At 41.3% G+C, this 22146-nt stretch overlaps 2 long non-coding RNA genes across 7 annotated transcripts in view; one reads left to right on the forward strand and one right to left on the reverse strand.

Moving 5' to 3' along the window:
* LOC147005134 (uncharacterized) overlaps positions 1–22146 on the forward strand; it is a 55433-nt gene that overhangs the window by 8434 nt on the left and 24853 nt on the right. The window contains exon 4 of one of the 2 annotated variants that reach the window (XR_015046929.1): positions 12650–13220. The exons of the other annotated variant lie outside the window; for it this stretch is intronic. This is a non-coding gene — a long non-coding RNA (uncharacterized LOC147005134). Of the gene's footprint in view, positions 1–12649; positions 13221–22146 lie in introns of those variants that run through there. 2 annotated transcript variants of the gene reach the window in all.
* Positions 5842–22146, reverse strand: part of LOC110295223 (uncharacterized) — a 66953-nt gene continuing 50648 nt past the window's right edge. For 2 of the 5 annotated variants that reach the window (XR_002378029.3, XR_003836736.2), the window contains 3 exons: positions 11738–11832; positions 11010–11142; positions 8633–9072 (listed from right to left, as the gene is read on the reverse strand). This is a non-coding gene — a long non-coding RNA (uncharacterized LOC110295223). Of the gene's footprint in view, positions 5923–8632; positions 9073–11009; positions 11143–11737; positions 11833–22146 lie in introns of those variants that run through there. The other 3 variants (XR_002378030.2, XR_015046927.1, XR_002378031.3) reach the window with 3 other exon arrangements.

A 22146-nucleotide genomic window follows, 5' to 3' on the forward strand; every position in this document is an offset into this window, starting at 1 on the left:
CAAATCATGTTATTTGTGCCATAAATCCTTATTGGCTCCCTACTGGACTTGACATTTCCTGTCTCTGGAATCCAATTTCACATTTTTCTACACCTCTCTTGTGTATCAACCATTTCCTAGATTGTATGTATTTATACTCAACTTCTTTCACACTCCTCTCCCCCCACCTCAGTTCATTAGAATGCCAAGAACTTTGTAAGATGAGAGTTAAGCAAGACATATTTATTAGAAGGTTTGTTACAAGCTGTAGACTTCAACCTGTCCACAGAAATGTCTGAGGAAGTTAAACATTATACATTCCCAGCCCCACCACCACCAATCTACATTGTAATTCTGAGAGTGGAGCCTGTGAAGGAAGTCGGTAAGAATAAAGACAAAATTAACCATGAGAAGCTAGTAGAGAGGAGACACAAAAAGTAAGAGGCAGCCATAGTACAAGTGGAGGCTGGGATGGTAACGGGAATGAGTTACAGCAGGTTCAGAATAAGCAGAGGCAGGGGTAGAGATATGACGATGGTGTCCTGGTGTATTTCACCAAAAACATGCCCCTTTCCCAATCCTCCCACTAAGGTTCTTGGGGCTTTGCTGCTCCTGAAGATCATTCCAGCTTTTGTTTACCTGAGGCTGAATCCCCAGTGGTTCCTATTTTATTACCTTTTTTGAAAAGGAAATAGTGACCAAGAAGACCTGGAGCCTAGAGAGCACAGCAGTTCTTTGGGAAGTACCTGTCCTATAACCTGCTGGTAACACCTGCTTCCTACCTAACTTCAATCCGCATAGTCACCTTTGCAGACAAGTAGGCCTCCAACCCTTTAGAATCAACTGGCTGAGAGGGGGGAACTGACACTCAGAGAAGCTCAGAGAATATTTTTCCAAGGAAACTCGGTCAGTAAAGAGAGCAAGACACCCAAGTCATCTGGCACCAGTATCTGGTGCTCAGCCCACAGATGGCCTAAGAGCTCCCAAGTTCATTTAACAGAGGAGATGCAATGGCACTTGTTTCCAGATCACATTCCACAAACGACAGAAAGATAAGTCAATCACAGATGGAGCAAAAAGCCTTAGAGATGGAAGAAATGAGTAAAACACACACACACACACACACACACAGAGAGACAGAGAAAGAGAGAGAGAGAGAGAGAGGGAGGGAGAGAGAGAGAGAGAGAGAGAGAGAGAGAGAGAGAGAGAGAGAGAGAGAGAGAGAGAGAGAGAAACAGCTTAGACTTAGAGCTAGTAAGTTTATATACAAAAACAGTTAGTTGCTCCCCAATGGATGAAGGGTTTATGCTTGTATAAATGCATCCTAAGTTCAAAATACAATAAAAAATATATTTCAGGGCTTAGAGATATAGATGAGTGAGGAACAGGTGACTGGGATGCCAGAAATTAGCACTACACACATAAAATTTCATTAACTACCCCTAATCTTTCCAATATCAAAGCTAAGGTTGGTCTTCTTTAATCACAACCAGAATACTTAGAACAATCTTCAAAAAGTCGGCTAACACAAAAGACTCTCTTTTAAGTAGAAATGCATTGTGAATACCTCATGCAAATTACTGAATGTTATGCTGAAAGTAGAGAAGAGTTGTTCCACGGTGCAAGCCTGGGGATTATCAAAATGGGTGATTCACCATACGGGTGCCACTGGATGTGTACCAGTTTTTCACCATCATAAAACTGAGCTATCATAACACAAGGACCATCTGCATATCTAATATTGAGAATAGGCAGTTAAGGCTTTAGTTAGTCACACCAGGCAATCCTCATTTTAACAGGAAAATTCAATGAACAGAATTTCCTTCCTCAATGACACAACCTGACCCCGTTTTGATTAACAGCATTCAAAACATCAAAAGTTGGGGACCACCTATGCTTGTAACATAAGACAGATGGCATTAAGTCTTTGTTATGAGGAGTCAAACATACCTGGCTAAAATTTGAGCTTAGAAGTTCATTGGTCATAAACCCTTGGGCATGTCACTTACTTAATGAGTCCCCTCTCTGAAACTCTATCTATAAAGAGATTTTAGGTCCCATGGCTGTTTCATAAGAATTTAGAAAAGTCAGTGATAATATATATATAAACCATGCTAACAAACACTTGTCACAAAATGATAAATTGATATGTAGTATTCATTGTATAGTTGCTATTATTTTTCAATAAAAATTATTATAACAATTACCGGTCATTTTAACATATCAAATACTGTCAAAAATAAGATGAAAAGTTAAAAATCTAATAATAAATGAATGACCACTTTGTATAAATTGAGGATACTTTATATATGTGTACAAATTGCTCTAACAAGAGGAAAAAAGCATTGGAAGCATAAGAGATTCAAAATTAAATGTTTTTAAATAAAACATAAAGCAAAAACAGCTGGTGCTGGGACTCAGTCCCTGGGCATATTTGATTTTTGAAAATGACAAAGGAGCCAAATTGTCCTTCAATTCCCAGGCTGCATACGAGTGTGGGACATGATTGCCTCACTGACAGCCTGCTTGGAGGACAGATGCAGATGCTTAGAAACAAAGGATATTGTATGCTGGACACACAGCTTTCTGGAACCCTCAGGCAACAGGGAATTCTGCAGCAACATCACAAACAATATTGCTGAGTTTTTCTTTCCTTTTCCAAATTAAAAAACATACAAAAAGCCAAATGATTTAGTCAAAAGCAAACAAGTCACCTGGTACATGAGACCTCGGTATATGGCATTACTATGTCCTATTATAGCCTCTACCACAAGCATTACTCTCACTTGCAGAGGACTGTCTCATGGGGAGTTCTAGAAATCAAACCCAGGATCGCTTGTCGACAAAACTTTTTCAAACATGAGTCAAATATAATTTTTTTTAAAAGTAATTTAAAATTAGTAAAAGAGAGGAAAAGTGGACAGAGAAAACAGAGGCCAGAAGAAAAAAGGCAACCACCATGACGCACACTACCGGGCGTTGGTCATCGGGTTCCTCCCGTGTACATTGGGTTCCTCCCGGGTACGTGTGTGCAGAGCGGGAAGGATGACTAGCTGTCAGATTTTGCAATGCAAATTTCCAGGAGCTGGCTTATTATTTGAGGCCAGTCAAAAGAGGAAGTAGTTTGGAGCATTTCCAGCATACATGACCCACCTGCCTGGGAACCTAGAGGTTTCAACCAGAACGGAAGTCTCTGTTCTTTGAGGAAGTGGTGGCCATCTGGGTACTTGTTTGTAGGGACTGGAAATACTACAGGATGAGAAACAGGTCTAGCCTAACTTTCTGACCTGTTTATACTATTCTCTCCATCATATTCACCATGCTGGACCATTGCCCTGATTTTTTTGTACAACTAAATGTCCTACACAATATTTGATATTCCCTGTGTCTGAAAGATTCTTCCCCACCCCACAGCACCTGCTGACCTCTCTTAAACACTCAGCACCGGTGTTACACACCTTTCTACCAGGAAGCAGGTCCTAATCCTGACCCAGGCAGCTGACCCATCGTGACACCTACTAAACTATTTTGTTTTCCATTTGCATGTTAATCTCAATCTCTTTAACAAAGGGGAGATGGGCAATCATATTCAAAAAGAAAATAAAAACAAATAAAGTTTAGTTTGTGCTACAACCTTCAGGTTTTGGTAGACAAGGTGGCATGTGGCTAGGGCCTAGAACAGGGTGAGGAATCGTGGTAACAGTAGAGATTGAGGATTACAGGTGGATCTGTCAAGATGTTTGTATCTTAAAACTCTGTGCGAGCTTCCAGGATATAGACAGACCTGGTGATGACTGACGTTGAGGATTCCGGAAGAAGGAATCCTTGGAGAAATAAAGTCATGATTAGATTGTCTAAGCTTGGGGTCGGGGGAGATGAATAAGTATCTGTCTTCTCTGACAGATAGGACTCTGGGATGAATGGGGAGGAGGGAAATAAATCATCAAAGGGTGCTAAATTCCAAGGCCCTGAAATCCAGGATGGAGTAAGATGGCATATAGCTAAGGATGGAAACCATGGCCAGCCACAAAAGTGCAGACCATGTGCCCCAGGGAAAAGGTGAGACTGAAGTGGTACAACTATAAGCTGAAGCTGTCCAAAGAAAGGCTTGGGATTTCCCCCTTACAGTTCATGTAGCTAGGATTCTACCCTGACCACAGACCTCCAGTGTGTGCATCCGAGTGCCTTCCCCTGGCATCACTCAGGACAGGAGCTGGTAGATGTGGGTCCTAGATGTTTAGTAGAGGAGAGATGGGTAGGTGGCTGGCTGGCTGGGTGAGCTGTTGGATAGTGGGTTAGTTGTATCTACAGGATAATTCATAGATACTGTGTTTCAAAAAAACAACACAGCACCTCAGGCAGTCCATCACCTCAGCTGGGAGTCTACATGGAAGAACCAGCCACAGAGATGAGACTGAATTGTCCTCTGGGGCCACAGTTCCAGAGGTGCAGCTTGTCAGTGCAGAGTTTGGCCTCATTCTCTAACCTCATCTTTCTTCCTGACTCAGTGCTTTACACTGTCTCCAAGTATAACTCCAGCATGGGTGATTTGTGCATATGAGGAGTCCTGAGAGAAAGCTTTCACAGTCTCTAGACTATCTCAGTGGTTGAAGTGGGAACATCCATGTATATATGTTTACACATCTATACATACACACACACACACATAGAGGAGAGGCGGGGGACGTAATGGATTTTAAGCAACTGGTTCATATCTGTGTGGAAGTTGTTTAGTTCAAAATCTATGGCCAGGAGCAGGCTGGAGATTCAAGTAAGAGCTGATACTGTAGCTGCAGTCTGAGGGATGGAAACTCAGGCAGGATTTCTATGTTACTTTCTGAAAGCAGAATTCCCTTACATAAAACTTTAGCCATTGCTGTTGAGAGCTTCAGCTGATTAGCCAAGGCTCTCCCATAACACTACATAGCACATTACATCTGCTACATTTCAAATAAGCTGACCATTGTATATGCATATGTGTATATGATGTATATAATGCATATATACATATGTGTGTGTATGTGTTTATATGTGTGTGTGCATATACTATTTATATTTTTGCAATTACATGTTTACTGAAATATCTAAATGACTATTTGCCCAAATAATTCACCTCTACAGTCTCATCAAAGTTGTACATAAATTATCCAATGTGGGGCTCCCTTATATGATCTTATAGAAAGTTCTTATGGTAGATAAATACAAAGGGGAACTTAGCTTTCAAGAGCCAATTTCTCTGGCCCCTTACCATATTCTGGCAAGGGACCATACATTCTGTCAAGGTAGGATCACTGGAAGTATATAAAGTGCTAATGGGGTGCAAGCCAGCCAGTAATGGTCTTCTACCTTACTCTTGCAGGTAGGAATATGGCACCTGATTAGTGCAGTCTTACACCCAGTTCTGAGCCAGCAGCTCCTGCATCCTGCACTTCCTTAGGAGCCCAAAGACTCTCTAAACACATTCAAAGCAAATTGGCTGCTTCATCCCAGGATGCGGGTTTTTGTTCTAGCATGCCATTCCTGGCTGGACTGGGCCATTCCATTGCCAGGTTGCTTGCTGTTAATCTCTTCCCAGCCCCAAGTCACGTGCTTAGCTGTACTCGCATGTCATGGGAAAGCTTTCCCACACCCCTTCCCTATGTGGGCCAAGGGGAAGCTCCCAGCATCGGCTGTGGGAAAGCCCATCTGGGATGCATCCATCTTACAGCCTGGCACCGACCAATCCTCTGGAGACATTGCTGTTTGACTCATTGACTCACTCGTGTCTAGGCCTGAAAAAAAAAAAAAAAACAAAACGAAACGAAACAGGCTTCTTTTTATTGTTTTATATTTGTTGTTTTAAAACAAAGAATCTGTTGTCTTCTCCAGAGGTCAAACATTCTTCACCTTGGGGGCTTAGGTAGGAGACAGGCAGGGCAGTCTGTTGATAGTTGTTTTCTTCATCTGTGAAACAGAAATGTTAGTACCTGCACAAGGATTCCACAATATCCTGGGGCATACTTTCTTGCCATCTTGTTCTCTGTCGCCTTCTCTGGTTGTAACACAAATTCTTGCGTGAAGTTTTGCTGAACAACATGGCAAAGCCTTGACACAATCATGAGTTCTGATCTGTTAGTAGACAAGGACACTGGGTGTCATGTTATCACCCTTTTGTCTTTGCAGTCGATAGGAGGGAGACTCATTCCATTCCAAACTCATACAGTAGCTAGTACACTTGGACCCTTGGTCATATACCCTAAAATATATTAGGAGAAAGATGTATCTAGGACTATCACAACACTAGCCTGGATAGGCAGGCAAGAGAGAGCTGTAAGATCACTAAGGTTTGAACACAAAGAAGACCATAGAAGGAGCAGGAGGTAGGAAGTTTGCAGAGAAGCATGGGGTGGATATGCAAAGCATCTGGAGAGAGCATTAGATTATGAACCAGCTGGGCAAAGGGGAGAAAGAAAAGGCCATTGCACATGAGAAACCAAACATCAGAGAATCTATAACCCTCAAAGTAGGTATGATCATCAGTGACAGGTAAATGCAGATGAGACCTCACAGAATAGGCAGCCCTCCTGCTACCACTCCAGGGTCTAGGCAGCCAGCCTCTTCTTCCTAGAATACTGCTGCTGACTCTCACCCAATCTGCCTGGTTTTGACCTTTAAACATGCCCCCCCTCCCCCTTCAGCCTTTAGCCTTGTCTTCTCTAAGCAGCCAGAGAACCAATGGCAGCATGAGTCAGCTCACAGAATCCATCTGCTCCAAATCCTACTGCTGTGTTCTGGAATCACTCAGGGGGAAGCCAGATTTGTCACAGGGTTCTTGCAGTGTCCTCTCTGGGACTCTGGGACCTGGCCTGCTACGTGTGCTTACCGTTCTAGCCTGGGCCATCTACTTACATTTATCAGGTGTATGTCTGCTATAGGACCCTTTCCCCCCAGTGGCCCTGTTCATGGAGTATTCTTTTTCCAAAGATCCTATTTCTCTACTCCTTCTTTGAACACTGGACAAATTCAGTATTCCCTGTGAATTCTGCTTCACACATCGCATTTGCTACTTTATTATTTATTATTATTTTGGTGGTGATGTATGCTTTATTATTTTTTAATCACCCACATTTATTTCACCACTGGCAAGCTCTGAGAACAGTTCCTGGCAAACAGGAATTGATAATTAATAAATTAATAAATTGTCTAAATCCTAGCTTAAATTCCAACTATTTATGACCTACATGTCTTGAGTATATAGATCAAGCTTTCCATTGCTTATGTTTCTCATACCGAAAGTGGGAAATTTTGGTTTGTCCCTCATAAAATCGGTATGAGGCTTCACTAAGAGAATTGTATATGGAAATCTCTAGCATAAAGTAGAATTTTTAAAATGTGAATTTTGTTGCAAAACTTCACAGATGGTACTAGCATGTCTTAGAAAAGAAATCTGCTTGTTTTGATATTTTCAGCAGAAAGAATCAATAAACATTTGTAAATACCAGCTCAGCACTGAGCCCAAGAAGCCCTCTTGGACAGAGGGTAACTGCCCTAAAGAAGCAACAAAGCCTTAAGAGAAACAGATCCAATGGTTATGGTTTACACTTCCCAGGAGAAGTATTTAGAAGGTATAGGAGGAAGGAACCAGCAGACACACTTCTCTAATGCATATTTGAACTAACCAGACAGAGGACATACTGCCAACAAGGCAGAGGACCTGGGCAGTCTTCACCCAACTTCCCCTGGTGGTAAAATCCTACACACCCACAGTGCAGCAACAGAATCAGGGCCTGCCATTGTTTGTATGGTAGCGAGTTGTAGCTGTCAACTTGCCTGAATTGAGAGCTAGCTAGCCTGCTAGTGAAGTCTACTTCTGGGGCATTTGTGGAAATGTTTGTAGACAGGATTGGGATGAGAGTTGGGAGAAATAGGAGGGCAGGGATCTGCCTTTGGTGTCAATGGGTACCTGTGCACTATGCAGTTGGCCAGGGATGAATGGAACATAAGATTCCTCTTCTTCTCATATTCATTCAATATCTCTCTCTCTCTCTCTCTCTCTCTCTCTCTCTCTCTCTCTCTCTCTCTCCTCATATTCTCTCTTTCTGTCTCTCCCTATCTCTGTGTGTGTGTGTGTGTGTGTGTGTGTGTGTGTGTGTGTGTGTGCCTGCCTGTCTCTGTCTCCCCCACATTCTTCTGGTCTTTGGACATCAGCTCTCTAGGCTCTCTAGCCTTTGGACTCCAGTACTTGAGGTCTCTGGGTCGTAAGACCTTTGGTCACCAACAGAACAGCAGCACTAGCTTCCCTGGTTCAGAGGTCTTTGGACTGACATAAAGCCATGCTACCCGCACCAGCTGAGCTCTAGCTTTCCAATGGACTATTATGGTTCTTCTCCACATAATCACATGAGCCAGATTCCTTAATAAATCCTCACTCATAGATCTATATTTTATGTCTCTGTCTATCATGTTGCTGCTTTCCCTGGTACAGTCAGTTTTAACTACAGCAGTTACTCAGATCTTATCTGCTTTCACATGCAGTGTGTGTGTGTATGTGTGTGTGTGTGTGAGCACACATGTGCATGTGTGTGCCTGAGAGCTATGTACACATACCTACATAGTACTGAGATTTTTAAACATAAAATTGAAATGTGAAAGACAATTTAAAAACTCACAAAGCTGATGAAAGTGTGTTTATTTCTCATATCACTATGAAGAAACAGATTTAATGTCATGTTACAAATAATATCATGAAACTCAGACAAAAAGCCATGAGACTTACTTAAAGGGACACAGTTCTTAGGTGTCAAGTTTGGACTGCAGGTCTCTGAAATGCAGCTTGTGCAGTCTGAAGACATTACCTTAAGGATGGCAGCAGGGAGGGAGGCAGCCTCGGGAGGCAGTGGGGCTTTGTCCCCATATGTAATTTACTACAGACAGGTTTGCTGGGTTTCTTTTTCCCAAGCAACCGATTGCAGGTTTCCTTAATTTTGCCAGAACATTGGAGTTCTCGCATATTTTTTTTTAAAGCAGGAAAAATGAAGCCTGTTTCTCCCAGGAAGCTCTGCTGTTCTTACACAGCCAGTTCTCAGTCACCTCTTTGGGCTGCCAGCTAGACTCCTGCAAAGGGAAGAAAGCAAAAAGGTTTCAAAACCGGGGGCATGGAGGAGGCGCAGCAGCCTGGGAAGAGTCAGGGGAAGAGAGTGACTGTTGTCCTCCCTCTGAAGCTCCTTTTTGTGGCCCAGTCTCACTGAAAGCAGTGGGATTTGAACCTCAGCCAAGACACAAAGGGCTTTTTTTTTTTTTTTTTGGCGAAGAGAAGCAATTGTGGTCACTATGGGCCAAAACCGGAGGGAAGCATTTTGTGTGGTAACAGGGGCCTAGCGTTGGTGAGTGCAGGATGTAATTTAATTCTAGGATGCACCTGTTCTATTTTAGGCAGACCCCTGTGATGCAGAGACTGCCCAGCCCCCACAAACTCCAAAACTACTAGAAGCATCACGCATTCCGGGCATTCATTTATGTTATCTCTCACTTCTTTGGCTGTATAATTTAGTAATTAAGAATATAGCCTTGAGCTAGATAGGTGTGCACACCTGCAAATCCCACCCAGCAGGAGGTTGGGAGAAGAGGCCCCTGAACTAAAGGCACCTGGGGTTGGGTAGATAGCAGCACCCTGTCTGAAAGCAAAACTAAAACAAAGGTAGCCTTGAAATAGGAGACAGTTTCATCAGTGCATGTTAGTCGGCACTAATTGTCTGGCACTTCTCAAAAGCAGTAGGGCGGCAGGGAGTCAAAGCCCTCTCTCTCCTCAAGGTCACCAGTGGCTGGAAAGCAGAAAGTGTGTGTGTTGGTGCGGTGGAGGTGGACAGTAATCGTGACAACTAAATTAAAGGGTGTGCTGGGGTGTTGGGTACTGGGCGGGGGGGGGGGGTGTCGCAGAGAAAGGGGTCTAGAGAATATAGAAGACTTTGGATACACCACAGCATTAATGTATGCTTATCAAAGTAGACCTCACTGAGAAAGCCTCATATGAGCAGAAACTAAGGAGGATGTGAGGGTGGGTGGGCCCGGGCCCTTTACATATGGAGGAAAAGGTGAAATTACATAGTGAGTGACATTACAGTTAAAGACAGGACTACGAGGCAAGAGCCATGCCTGCTTCATTCATGGTCAGTAGTGAAACCCAGGAGGTAGGCACAGAAAAACAAAGGAATGAGGAGCAGGGGAGAGGCAAACCTCGGGGAAGGACCTTCAGAGGCACTGTAGCCATGGAGGGTTACCGCCCTTACTAGATTATGTGAAAAGCCACAGCAGGGCTTAGCAGAGGGGTGTCATGATATCTATCATGTATAGACAGATTTACTCAAAACCACATGAGCAGATTTTAAAGGTGTGAATATCAACCCAAGGGAAACATGGAGATGACTATCACAGCTACACTGAGGAGACATGACTTGGACAGCAATGCAACAGGCCACAGCAGTATTAGTGGACAATGATAAGTAGCTGGACTCAGTACACATTTTTAAAGCACAGCCAAATTTCCAGTGAGCTGACTGGAGGACCCAGGAAAAAGGGTGACGTCTATGGTGATTCTTAATAGCCTGAACCAATAGAGACTATTAAAAAGCTTATTAAAATATGATCTTGAGGTTGAAGTGGTAGCTTCGTCATAAAGTATTTGCCTAGCAAGTATGAAGAGATGAAGTTAGACGTTCCAGAACACACATAGGAAGATAAATGGATGTAGAGGTCGTGTGTTTGTAAACTTAGTGTTGGGGGATGGATGGGTTGATCCTTAGAATGCACTGGCCAAAAGAGAACCATATCCCCAATCTCCTCCTCTATCCTCATGCTGCCACTCTCAGTTCTATTAACATCACCATCATCCTCCCAGGAACCTGTTAACAAACTCAGGATTCTATTTTGGAGTGGGGTCTCTCTCTATCCTTCAAAACCTATCAATCAACAACATAGAGTCCATACTTGATACCAGTTATTTTCCATTTCTAGCCAAAGATGCTGTTCTGTGGCTCTAGTTCTAGCAACCTTACCTCTAAACTGTAGAGTCCATCGAATTCCCATCTCAGTCTCTGGTTATTTCATCTCTGAATCCACCTTTTGTAACTCTTAGTCAGGTGCAACATTGATCTCCCTTGCTGTTTCTCTAAGGACATCAGTTCTCCACTGTTGGTGGGATGCAATCAGAAGCTTGTTTCTCATTTCAGTTCCTCCACAATTTGGATTCTATATACTCTCTATCTCTGGCTCTCACTACTCCCTTCTATAGGTTCAACATGTATGTTTAAGAAGATAAGCCACCCTCTATGGGACATTATCCCCTTTGCCTCTGGCTTCTTCTATATATGGTATTTGCCCTAAACTGTCCTTCAGGGCTTTTGGCAAATGCTTCTCCTTAATGGCAACCTAACTGGACATTTCTCTCTCTTCTCCAAATCCATACAGCACTTGCAACTGGACATTTATAATGACTTGAATTTGACATGCTCTAACTTTCCCCTGCCTATTGTTCATCTCCAGTAATTCTGGCAATTATTCTGCTTGATTAGATAACACAAATTGCCCCCATATTTTGATGGATTAACACTGTGAAAGTTTCTTTCTTTAATGTGAATGTAGTAGGGGTTTTCTCTCTTAGTGGAACTCCACATCGGGGTTCAGGGCTACCATGTCGCTGCCAACTTGTAGTAGAGTCTTCTGCTTCTCACCACAGAAATAAAAACATGATAGAATGACTTGGCTATGTATATTGTATACTCACTTTTCATTCTGAAAACCAGTCAGCTGGTCTCTCTCTGTACCAAAACAAAAAGAAGGTGTAGTCCTCAGCTGGGCAGTTCCTTCCAGGAGTCTTCTCTAGAATGTTACAGAAAGAAAAGCAGAATGGGGCATGGATAGAGCTAGAGGTGAAAATGTTAAAAAAAAAAATTGACCATTCATTATAGTATGCTTTCTGTGCTGGGAATTACAAGTAGATACAGCTCATATTGATATAGCTATAATTTTCAACTCAAAGTAAAACATTATGTATATAAATACACACTATAAATACAACAGTTTCTTGTTTGTTTGTTTGCATAGGATCTTTCTATTTAACTCTGACTGACCACGGGGTAGACCAGAATACCTTGAACTTGTGGTTCTTTCTTCTACCTCCCAAGTACTATGATTACAGGCATCTGCTATACCAGCAATAATCCTCATTATCTTTAATAATTTACTTTTAGTTTATGAGTGTATTTTGCCTATATGTATGTATGTGCACCATATGTATACCCGGTACCCATAGAAGTCAGAAAAGAGTATTGGATCTCCTGGAATTCAAGTTATGGTTAGAGGCCTTTATGTGGGTGCTGAGCACATAACCCAGGTTATAAGAGCAGTAATCTACTCTTAACCAGTAAAGCATTTCTCCAAACTTGAATTTTTGCTTTTGAGATGGGAGAACTTAATGCTTTTAAAACTATTAATGAATAATAATAATAATAATTAATAATAATAAGCTAAATTCCATGAGCATTACTTGTCAAATGGACCAAAGAGCTCACATGAAACATTATGCAAGTTGATAAAGTTGTTGGTCAAGGCTTGAATCTATCTAGGCCTGTCTAACTCTAAAGCTCATGTTCTGTTCCAGCTGTTGCTACATCAATGTTTTCTTCATCTTTTGTAGGTATCTCACAGGGTAATAGATGCTAACATTTAAGAAGTGCTTCTTCATAGAGAACCCCCATGGAAGAGGGGAAGGAATTGGAGGAGCCAGAGGGGTCAAAAACATCAAGAGAACATGGCCCACCAAATCAACTAAGCAGGGCTCATAGGGACTCACAGAGACTGAAACAGCAAGCATGGAGCATGCATGGGTCTGTGCTACATCCTCTGCAAATATGCTATGGTTATTAGCATGCTGTTTTGTGGGGCCCGTAACAGTAGGAGTAGAGTTGTCTCTGACTCTTTTGCCTGCTCTTAGAACCCTTTTTCTCCTGCTGAATTTCCTCGCCCAGCCCTGATATGATGGTTTGTGCCTATTCTTACTGTAGCATGTTATTCTGTATTTGGTTGATATCCCTGGGAGACCTGCTCTTTTGTGAAGTGAAATTGAGGAGTGGATCTGGGGAAGTAGAGAGGTTGAATATGGAACTGGGGAAAGTAGAGAATGAAAAACACTGCCATTAGGATGTAGCATATGAGAGAAGAATAAAGAACTGATGTGCTATTTTTTATTTCTTTATACATATATTATAACTCACACAATATAGTGGTTTATATCTATATGTATATGTACATATATGTGAATATTATATATAAGTAATGTATGATTATATGTATATATATGTGTGTGTATATAACAATATATACACACATACACACACGTACATTTTACACAATATATCCCACAGACAGGAAACAGTTTTTGGGATGGCACTAGCTCCAGTTGTTCAGGGCCCACATGAAGACCAACCTGCACATCTGCTACATATGTTTAGGGAGAGGGAGGTCTATGCTCAGGCTGTGTATACTCTTTGGTTGGTGGTTCAGTCTCTGAAAGCCCCAAGGGTCCAGGTTAATTGACACTGTTGGTCTTTGAGTGGAGTTCCTATCCTCTTTGGAGCCCTCAATCCTTCCACCAACTCTTCAATAAGAGAACCTGAGCTCCACTCACTGTTTGGCTGTGGGTCTCTGCATTCATTCGAGTCAGCTGCTGAGTAGGACAAGCAGAGTATCATTTATAGTGTCAGGGACTGGTGCTTGCCCATGGGATGGATCTTAAGTTGGGCCTAGTAGTCCCTCAGCCTCTGCTCCATCCACTATCACTATATTTCTTGTAGACAAAATAAGTTTTGGGTGAAAGGTTTTGTGGGTGGATAGGTGTTCCAATCACTCTTCTGGGGTTCCTGCTTAGCTACACATATTATGTATGTTTATATGTCTACACATATATCTCGTTTAAGGCCTTACAGAGAACCATGCCCTGAGCATATGAGATGAAGCAGCCAGAGGTTGAAGCATGGCTTGCCACCTCTGCTAAATCTCCAGGTTGGTTGAACTGTTTGTCTGTGTTGGCATGAAACAGGGAGATCACCGAGGCCAGAACTCTGCTGTATTCACCAATGTATTCCCTGTACCTAACATCGACTGATAAATTCTGATTAACACTTATCGCATGAAGTGATGAGTTCAGAGGACAAGATTATTAGCAAGAAATGCCATGCAGCTTAGAGGCTGAAAGACTAGAGAAGAAGTGACGAGTCCTGTCGGAGAAAGGCAGCATTTTAAGAAGCAAATGAAAGTCCAAGTGTGGTGAACTCTCACTGTTTGTCTTTCTGGGAAACTCCTGTGGTTCTGGCTGTGCTCCAGCGCTGGAGAGTCACATGTGGCAAAGAGACCATTCTACTTCACCTAGTCCATTGAGAATGACCTTCTAACCCTCTTCTGGTGTGCCTCTCAGCCAAACATTGCTCAAACACCCCAGAGACGGGCAGATGTTTTTCTCTTTGCATCAGAATCTTGGTGAAGACATCTGAGGCAGAAGGAAAACCCAAGTTGATCCAAGCTCATTTATGATTGGAACACCACCAAAAATGGAGCCCACTTGAGGAAAACCTTAGGATTTCCTGATGGGGTGACACTTATTCACAATAAGTAATTAATATTTATGACAGATTGTAAATAATAGAGATGCAGGCATGCTGGCTACAGCAGTTAATCCACCCAATAGGAGGCAGGTACTTATTTTGTTCCAAATAAAAAGAAGTGGGCGCGGGACCTGAGACTGCATTAGTTAGGGAAGCAGAAACCGGCCTGAGTAGGGCCACAGGCCTCATCTGGCCAGAACAGCACTGGTGTAGCTAGAGTGCAGGGTCGGCTGACACCCGCCAGCTACGCACGACCCCCGCCACAGGATTTTGAGACTGCTGGTGAGTGGAACACAGCTTCTGCTCCAATCTTTAAACAGTGACGACAACAACTAACCCCAGAGATTACCAGATGGCGAAAGGTAAACGTAATAATCTTACTAACAGAAACCAAGACCACTCACCATCATCAGAACCCAGCACTCCCACTTCGCCCAGTCCAGGGCACCCCAACACACCGGAAAAGCTAGACACGGATCTAAAAGCATATCTCCTGATGATGGTAGAGGACTTCAAGAAGGACTTTAATAACACACTTAAAGAAATACAGGAGAACACTGCTAAACAGGTAGAAGACATTAAAGAGGAAGCACAAAAATCCCTTAAAGAATTGCAGGAGAACACTGCTAAAGAGTTACAAATCCTTAAAGAAAAACAGGATAACATAATCAAACAGGTAGAAGTCCTTAATGAAAATCAGGAAAACACATCCAAACAGATGAGGGAAATGAACAAAACCATACTAGACCTAAAACGGGAAGTAGACACAATAAAGAAAACCCAAAATGAGGCAACACTGGAGATAGAAACCCTAGGAAAGAAATCTGGAACCATAGATACCAGCATCAGCAACAGAATACAAGAGATGGAAGAGAGAATCTCAGGTGCAGAAGATTCCATAGAGAACATCGGCACAACAATCAAGGAAAATGTAAAATGCAAAAAGATCCTAACTCAAAACATCCAAGAAATACAGGACACAATGAGAAGACCAAACCTACGGATAATAGGAGTGGATGAGAATGAAGATTTTCAACTCAAAGGACCAGCAAACATCTTCAACAAAATTATAGAAGAAAACTTTCCAAATCTAAAGAAAGAGATGCCCATGAACATACAAGAAGCCTACAGAACTCCAAATAGACTGGACCAGAAAAGAAATACCTCCCGACACATAATAATCAGAACAACAAATGCTCTAAATGAAGATAGAATACTAAAAGCAGTAAGAGAAAAAGGCCAAGTAACATATAAAGGCAAGCCTATCAGAATTACACCAGATTTTTCACCAGAGACTATGAAAGCCAGAAGATCCTGGACAGATGTTATACAGACACTAAAAGAACACAAATTCCAGCCCAGGCTACTATACCCAGCCAAACTCTCAATTAACATAGATGGAGAAACCAAAGTATTCCACGACAAAACCAAATTCACACATTATCTCTCCACGAATCCAGCCCTTCAAAGGATAATAACAGAAAAAAACCAATACAAGGACAGGAACCACGCCCTAGAAACTACAAGAAGGTAATCCCTCAACAAACCTAAAAGAAGACAGCCACAAGAACAGAATGCCAACTTTAACAACAAAAATAACAGGAAACAACAATTACTTTTCCTTAATATCTCTTAATATCAATGGACTCAACTCCCCGATAAAAAGACATAGACTAACAAACTGGCTACACAAACAAGACCCAACATTTTGCTGCTTACAGGAAACTCATCTCAGAGAAAAGGATAGACACTACCTCAGAATGAAAGACTGGAAAACAATTTTCCAAGCAAATGGCATGAAGAAACAAGCTGGAGTAGCCATTATAATATCTGATAAGATTGACTTCCAACCCAAAGTCATTAAAAAAGACAGGGAGGGACACTTCATACTCATCAAAGGTAAAATCCTCCAAGAGGAACTATCAATCCTGAATATCTATGCTCCAAATACAAAGGCAGCCACATTCATTAAAGAAACTTTAGTAAATCTCAAAGCACACATTGCACCTCATACAATAATAGTGGGAGACTTCAACATACCACTTTCACCAATGGACAGATCATGGAAACAGAAACTAAACAGGGACACAGTGAAACTAACAGAAGTTATGAATCAAATGGTTCTGGCAGATATCTACAGAACATTCTATCCTAAAACAAAAGGATATACCGTCTTCTCAGCACCTCATGGTACTTTCTCCAAAATTGACCACATAATTGGTCACAAAGCAGGCCTCAACAGATACAAAAATATTGAAATTTTCCCATGCATCCTATCAGATCACCATGGACTAAGGCTGATCTTCAATAACAAAATAAATAATAGAAAGCCAACCTTCACGTGGAAACTGAACAACACTCTTCTCAATGATACCTTGGTCAAGGAAGGAATAAAGAAAGAAATTAAGGACTTTTTAGAGTTCAATGAAAATGAAGCCACAACATACCCAAACTTATGGGACGCAATGAAAGCATTTCTAAGAGGAAAACTCATAGCTCTGAGTGCCTCCAAAAGGAAACTAGAGAGAGCACACATTAGCAGCTTGACAACACACCTAAAAGCACTAGAACAAAAGGAAGCAAATTCACCCAAGAGGAGTAGACGGCAGGAAATAATCAAACGAAGGGGCGAAATCAACCAAGTGGAAACAAGAAAAACTATTCAAAGAATCAACCAATCAAGGAGCTGGTTCTTTGAGAAAATCAACAAGATAGATAAACCCTTAGCCAGACTCACTAGAGGGCACAGGGAAAGCATCCTAATTAACAAAATCAGAAATGAAAAAGGAGACATAACAACAGATCCTGAAGACATCCAAAACACCATCAGATCCTTCTACCAAAGGCTATACTCAACAAAACTGGAGAACCTGGATGAAATGGAGAAGTTCCTAGACAGATACCAGGTACCAAAGTTGAATCAAGATCAGGTTAATGATCTAAACAGCCCTATATCCCCCAAAGAAATAGAAGCAGTCATTAATAGTCTCCCAACTAAAAAAAGCCCAGGACCAGATGGGTTTAGTGCAGAGTTCTATCAGACCTTCAAAGAAGATCTAATCCCAGTTCTTCACAAACTATTCCACAAAATAGAAACAGAAGGTACTCTACCCAACTCATTCTATGAAGCCACAATTACTCTGATACCTAAACCACAAAAAGACCCAACAAAGATAGAAAACTTCAGACCAATATCCCTTATGAATATTGATGCAAAAATCCTCAATAAAGTTCTTGCTAACCGAATCCAAGAACACATCAAAACAATCATCCATCCTGACCAAGTAGGTTTCATCGCAGGGATGCAGGGATGGTTCAATATACGGAAATCCATCAACGTAATCCAGTATATAAACAAACTCAAAGACAAAAACCACATGGTCATCTCGTTAGATGCGGAAAAAGCATTTGACAAGATCCAACACCCATTCATAATAAAAGTCTTGGAAAGATCAGGAATTCAAGGCCCGTACCTAAACATGATAAAAGCAATCTACAGCAAACCAGTACCCAACATCAAAGTAAATGGTCAGAAGCTTGAAGCAATCCCTCTAAAATCAGGGACTAGACAAGGCTGTCCACTTTCTCCATACCTATTCAACATTGTACTTGAAGTCCTAGCCAGAGCAATTCGACAACAAAAGGAGATCAAAGGGATACAAATTGGAAAAGATGAAGTCAAAATATCACTTTTTGCAGATGATATGATAGTATATATAAGTGACCCTAAAAATTCCACCAGAGAACTCCTAAGCCTGATAAACAGCTTCGGTGAAGTAGCTGGATATAAAATTAACTCAAACAAATCAATGGCCTTTCTCTACACAAAGAATAAACAGGCTGAGAAAGAAATTAGGGAAACAACACCCTTCTCAATAGTCACAAATAATATAAAATATCTTGGCGTGACTCTAACTAAGGAAGTGAAAGATCTGTATAATAAAAACTTCAAGTCTCTGAAGAAAGAAATTATAGAAGATCTCAGAAGATGGAAAGATCTCCCATGCTCATGGATTGGCAGGATCAACATTGTAAAAATGGCTATCTTGCCAAAAGCAATCTACAGATTCAATGCAATCCCCATCAAAATTCCAAATCAATTCTTCAACGAATTAGAAAGTGCAATCTGCAAATTCATCTGGAATAACAAAAAACCTAGGATAGCAAAAACTCTTCTCAAGGATAAAAGAACCTCTGGTGGAATCACCATGCCGGACCTAAAGCTTTACTACAGAGCAATTGTGATAAAAACTGCATGGTACTGGTATAGTGACAGACAAATAGACCAATGGAATAGAATTGAAGACCCAGAAATGAACCCACACACCTACGGTCACTTGATCTTGGACAAGGGAGCTAAAAACATCCAGTGGAAGAAAGACAGCATTTTCAACAAATGGTGCTGGGACAACTGGTTGTTAACATGTAGAAGAATGCGAATCGATCCATTCCTATCTCCTTGTACTAAGGTCAAGTCTAAGTGGATCAAGGAACTACACATAAAACCAGAGACACTGAAACTTATAGAGGAGAAAGTGGGGAAAAGCCTTGAAGATATGGGCACAGGGGGAAAATTCTTGAATAGAACAATAATGGCTTGTGCTGTAAGATCGAGAATTGACAAGTGGGACCTCATGAAACTGCAAAGCTTCTGCAAGGCTAAAGACACCATCAATAAGACAAAAAAACCACCAACAGTTTGGGAAAGGATCTTCACCTATCCTAAATCAGATAAGGGACTAATATCCAATATATATAAAGAACTCAAGAAGGTGGACTCCAGAAAGTCAAATAACCCCATTAAAAAATGGGGCTCAGAACTGAACAAAGAATTCTCACCTGAGGAATACCGAATGGCAGAGAAACACCTGAAAAAATGTTCAACATCCTTAATCATCAGGGAAATGCAAATCAAAACAACCCTGAGATTCCACCTCACACCAGTCAGAATGGCGAAGATCAAAAATTCAGGTGACAGCAGATGCTGGCGAGGATGTGGAGAAAGAGGAACACTCCTCCATTGTTGGTGGGATTGCAAGCTTGTACAACCACTCTGGAAATCAGTTTGGTGGTTCCTCAGAAAATTGGACATAGTACTACCGGAGGATCCAGCAATACCTCTCCTGGGCATATATCCAGAAGATGTCCCAACCGGTAAAAAGGACACATGCTCCACTATGTTCATAGCAGCCCTATTTATAATATCCAGAAGCTGGAAAGAACCCAGATGTCCCTCAACAGAGGAATGGATACAGAAATTATGGTACATTTACACAATGGAGTACTACTCAGCTATTAAAAAGAATGAATTTATGAAATTCCTAGCCATGTGGATGGACCTGGAGGGCATCATCTTGAGTGAAGTAACACAATCACAAAAGAACTCACACAATATGTATTCACTGATAAGTGGATATTAGCCCAAAACTTAGGATACCCAAGATATGAGATACAATTTGCTAAACGCATGAAACTCAAGAAGAATGAAGACCAAAGTGTGGACACTGTGCCCCTTCTTAGAATTGGGAACAAAACACCCAGGGAAGGAGTTACAGAGACAAAGTTCGTAGCTGTGATGAAAGGATGGACCATTTAGAGACTGCTGTATCCAGGGATCCGTCCCATAATCAGCTTCTAAACGCTGACACCATTGCATACACTAGCAAGATTTTGCTGAAAGGACCCAAATATAGCTGTCTCTTGTGAGACGATGCCGGGGCCTAGCAAACACAGGAGTGGATGTTCACAGTCAGCTATTGGATGTATCACAGGGCTCCCAATGGAGAAGCTAGAGAAAGTACCCAAGGAGCTAAAGGGATCTGCAACCCTATTGTTGGAACAACATGATGTACTAACCAGAACCCTGGAGCTCTTGTCTCTAGCTGCATATGTATCGAAAGATGGTCTAGTCGGCCATCAATGGAAAGAGAGGCCCATTGGACTTGCAATCTTTATATGCCCCAATATAGGGGAATGCCAGGGCCAAAAGAATGGGAATGGGTGGGTAGGGAAGTGGGGGGCGCTATGGGGGACTTTTGGGATAACATTGGAAATGTAATTGAGGAAAATATGTAATAAAAATATTAAAAATTAAAAAAAAAAGAAGTGGGTTGGTGTTGGAGAGATGGCTCAGCGGTTAAGAGCACTGACTGCTCTTCCGAAGATCCTGAGTTCAAATCCCAGCAACCACATGGTGGCTCACAACCATCTATAATGAGATCTGATGCTCTCTTCTGAGGTGTCTGAAGGCAGCTACAGTGTACTTACATATAATAAATAAATAAATCTTTTAAAAAAAGAAGTGGGTTTTATGCAGTATTGGCTTTGTTTGCATTGCCATCTTATTTTTTTAATGAACTTATATTTATATTTTCTGTGAAAATGGCATATTGCATTTACGTTTTGTTCTTCTGTTTCAAACAGAAGTGAAATGGAGAAATATACATAGATGTATATTGTGTGTGTATGTTTATGTATGCATGGGTTCAACCAGGAGTAAAGAGGGAGAAATGACCTCTGTTGGAAGAGAAATAAAACAGACAGGAATGAGTGAGGGGGCTGTGGCAAAAGTGTGGATCTGGTGCAGGAGTCCATCTAATAGGTTTGATGTTTTAGACCTCCCATAATGTGACTATCATAAAGGTTACATCATCTATGATGGGGAGCCAGGACCAGACACTGCTCAGAAGCTATAGTGCATTTTCTCATCCCTGAAGAATGAATTCTTGTTGCATTCCTTATCTGCCTTCGTGGACTTTACCAGCCTCAAACTTGAGTGACCTTAGAACTCACAGAAAACAAGCTTGAAGCTATACATGGAGCCAAACTATAGCAAACTTGAAGACTTAATCTATAACATTACTAATGTATGAGAAAAGGGATCCAGGATAGTGTAGAAAGGGTAGGAATCCAATGCTCAGGCCTGAGGAAAGGATGGCAAAGATCAAATTATTATGTATAGCAGAATGAATATAATGAAGCCTTTCTTAACTCATTAACATTAACTCAAAACCTAGTCCTATTCTTATTTTGTAGCCTACCTCTAATTAGATTAAAAACCAGGAATCAGATGTTCTAGATATAGATATGCAGTGTAGGTATAGTAAAGTAAATATAAAAGAACAGGTTAATTGCACAAAAAGCAGTTATATTCTACCATAACATGTATATACCCCAAGCTGTAGAAGTATTCTCCTGTTACCATTCATGTCCAGGGTCATAAAAGAAACTCTTGTATCAGAAGATGCTGGATTCAAGAAGAGCTAGCACATCATACAGGAAGATACAAATTAAAAATGCTCAAAAGGAGGACATTCAATTGTTAGAAGGATATCAGGAGGATCAGGCAGGAGACTAGAGAATTTTGGAACGCCATCAGAGAAAGATAAATTTGGAGCAACAACAGATAGCTCTTAGACAGTTAGAGATTCAGTTGAGTAAGGAAATAGTTACTTGCTTAATCAATTAAGACTGAAACTCACCCTTCAAAGAGTTCTGGTTCAAGGTTAGCATGACAATAAAATTTTAAGTTGTC

This window comes from Mus caroli, unplaced genomic scaffold, assembly GCF_978045245.1.
Source record: "Mus caroli unplaced genomic scaffold, Mus_caroli_1 scaffold_4, whole genome shotgun sequence".
Lineage (NCBI taxonomy): Eukaryota > Metazoa > Chordata > Mammalia > Rodentia > Muridae > Mus > Mus caroli.